This window comes from Dermacentor silvarum, chromosome 8 (assembly GCF_013339745.2).
Source record: "Dermacentor silvarum isolate Dsil-2018 chromosome 8, BIME_Dsil_1.4, whole genome shotgun sequence".
Classification (NCBI taxonomy): domain Eukaryota; kingdom Metazoa; phylum Arthropoda; class Arachnida; order Ixodida; family Ixodidae; genus Dermacentor; species Dermacentor silvarum.
The window spans coordinates 135,391,667-135,394,761 of NC_051161.1; the positions used below are offsets into that span (position 1 = coordinate 135,391,667).

At 45.5% G+C, this 3,095-nt stretch overlaps 1 pseudogene; it reads left to right on the forward strand.

The window, feature by feature from the left end:
• Positions 1 to 1,933: 1,933 nt before the first annotated feature.
• LOC119462987 (U2 spliceosomal RNA) lies at positions 1,934 to 2,107 on the forward strand (annotated as a pseudogene).
• The last annotated feature ends 988 nt before the right edge of the window (positions 2,108 to 3,095 follow it).

Here is a 3,095-nt window from a genome sequence, read left to right on the forward strand (position 1 = left end):
ACGTATTTGTTTGCAATAGAAGAAAAAAATGTTTTAACTCCTCCTTGCACACTCATGCTTTTAACTCGTTTAAGAACCTTTGCCCATAGTCCGGCACAATATTGTAATCTTGAAAGAGGAACTGGTAAGACAATGTCACACACATCTTTGTATAGTTTTTTCCGCGACACAGTCCAAAGGTAGTCCAATGAAAAAACAACCCTTTTGATATCCACCGAGGCCTTCCGGCATACTTTCCGACGTGACTACAAAGTTTGGCAATGCTCTTCCCAGTCTAACTTGACTGGGAAGTGGTTCGCAAAAAGTGGTCTGATACACCTAGAACAACCATGAATCGTTTAACTAGCTGTCTTATGTAGAGGTGCGGCAAACTCAATCCTCCGTAGCGTGCACGACGAAATTGGTTGGTTCGCCGTGTGCGCTCCCACGTTGATCCCCAAATGAAGACGGCGAGAACTGTATGAAACTTTTGCACATTCACGCTTGAACAATGAATTACTTGCATTATATACCAAATTTTGCCTTTTAAAAACAAATTACACATCTTAGCTCTCCCAAAAATTCTCCAGTAAAAACACCCTGCAAAAGAATATTGCAGCTTATACAGGGTGTTTCATTTTAGCTGCACGAAATTTTAAAAAATTTTCTGTCGCAGAAAGCACAATTATAATCTCTGATCTAAACTACTTGATCAGGCGGCCATTACTCCCACGAGAAATCAAACGCCTAATTGAATAATTAACATAATTGCGCTAATAACTTTCTAATTATTTAGTTTACGGCACATCTTTCGAGCTACGAATTTTAGCCGCTGCGTTGGCTAGGCGTATCCACTTGTAATGAATTCTCAGGACCAAACTAGTTTCGTGATATTAATGTTCAAAATGCCCGACGAAATGCGTGGGCGTTCCAAATAACCTTTTAAGGAAAACGCTGTTTTGTGCATTAAGCACAAAGTTAACTGGAACGCCCAGTTGAACAAATCCAATAAGTAAGCGAACACTTGAATAAATAGATGAGTAAACAAATAATATTACAAAACATAAAAGTGAAATGTGCAAAATTCCAGAAAGCGCACAAGAAAAAAGGAAACAAACCACGCCACCGCACCACAAAAAAAAACGCAGAAAGAAAAATTGAAGAGAAATATTGTTATCCACCCGAATGCAGCAGGAAGCTATCGTACAAATGAAACCTATACGGTTTTTTTTTTTGCGATCGTAAGACCGGGCCGCGCAACCTCCAAAATTCTGTGTTCTCTGGCTGTAGAAGATTTCTCCGGAAGAACCTGTGACAGTTCATCCTAACCGATAATCCATGAAACAGCGCAATATTTATAGGGCATAATACTTCGCCGGCCCCTATGCTACACGTCAAAGAATGTGCGCCTGAAGAATTATACTTGGCTAACACGCTATGATTCGGTGACGATTGGTAGCTGATCTATAAAACAACGCCGAGCCTAAGCAAATCACACGAAACCCGTGGCAAAAAGCGAAAGACTAATTTTAAAAATCAGTGTCATTTCACTCTGTGAAGATGGATCACCAGCGAAGCTGTGTATGCGATGATTCACCGTTGCTGATTGACCAAGTTTGCGGGATCGGGCCCACATGGACGGTTCACATTTCTTTTCGCCTCGCGGTCCTGGCGGGCAGCATGCTTACGCTGGGCGTCAACGGCTTGCTCATCGTCGGTGGTCACCTTCCGCCGTCGCCACGCCCATTCCCTTTTCTGTTCACGCCGTCGTTCTTGGTAGGCTCGCTGTTCTTCTTCAGACCGAACACCACGCGGCCTACCCATTTCAGTCAGATCAGAACTGAGGAAAGGAGCCGACGTAGAACATGACGTCAGGAGACAGAAGATATTCAGATTGGTAGGCACTAGTTTGAATACGTGGGATGGCGTACACGTGTATGGTATGAACGTAAACATGACCGACGCGGGTAAAAGTGTAGTAACTGTTCTTATCAGCTTAATATCTGATACGGGTTGTATTTGGACCCAACTTATTCTTGCGACCTGGCGGAGTGCTTGAAGCCTGCTTCTCCTCCGCCACGGGTCGGTCCGGTATTGCACAATGTTTGGGATTTTTGGTCTACGGACATCGATCCGCTGGAAACTAGCCACAAGCAGCTTCGCTGCAAAAGAAAATGAGAAAAAAAAATGGCGATGCATGTTGCCAGATGAGAGATGCACGACAGCTACAACTCGTAGTTTTCAGACTGCTTTTTTTCTAGGCTCGTAATGAGGCCCATTCCATTTTATTACGATAGCAATTATATATAGGGACACTCTAGGCGCATTTCTGCCGTCGGTGCCCCCTTCACCGTTTTCGTCGTCGTCGCCGTGGGGTTTCGTATAAAATCCAAGGGCGATAAAATCGTCGCCGCGCACCGTATGTGTATGTGCGAGTGGTAGCGTGCTATGGTGAGCCGGCGATCGCGGCTCAATTTCGCCCGCGCGAAAGGGAGGAAAGCGGCCTGGAAGTGCGCCGTTTTTCGTCGCGCGTGAGGCACCCACCGTTGCGAGCTACCGGGGAAGGGTAGGAAGGGCGGGGGGGGGGGGGGGGGGCATTTTACGCCCGCTGTAACTGCTTTACGTGGCGGCTGCGCACGGTCGCGCGGCCGTATCTTGAGAGCGATCTGCGTTCGGAGCATGTCCTGGGTGCGTCGGCGGCTCGTAGCTTTGTGCGTGCTGTGTGTTCTCGGCGCTCAGTTTGCGCTGCGCTCGCAGCTGCTGCAGCGTTTCCTCACGCCAGCGTTTTGACAGCGAGTATTCGCAGTCATCGAGTGTGATGTGTTCCTGTTTTCCATGCGCGCTGACACCATGCTTGTTAATTTAGTTAAGAATGGAACGTTTAGTTTATACCGCCGATAAATGTACTATCCTTATCTGCTAATTTGCTATCGCAATCGATGCTTCGCCTGTTGAGCGACACTGCCACTTTATATATATATATATATATATATATATATATATATATATATTTGTTTTGAGCAAAGAAAATGCGTCATTTTATAAATAAGCAATTTATAGTTAAGAAAAGTTCACAGCCTCGCTCCCATCCTCATTTCTTATGATGATAAGGCCGC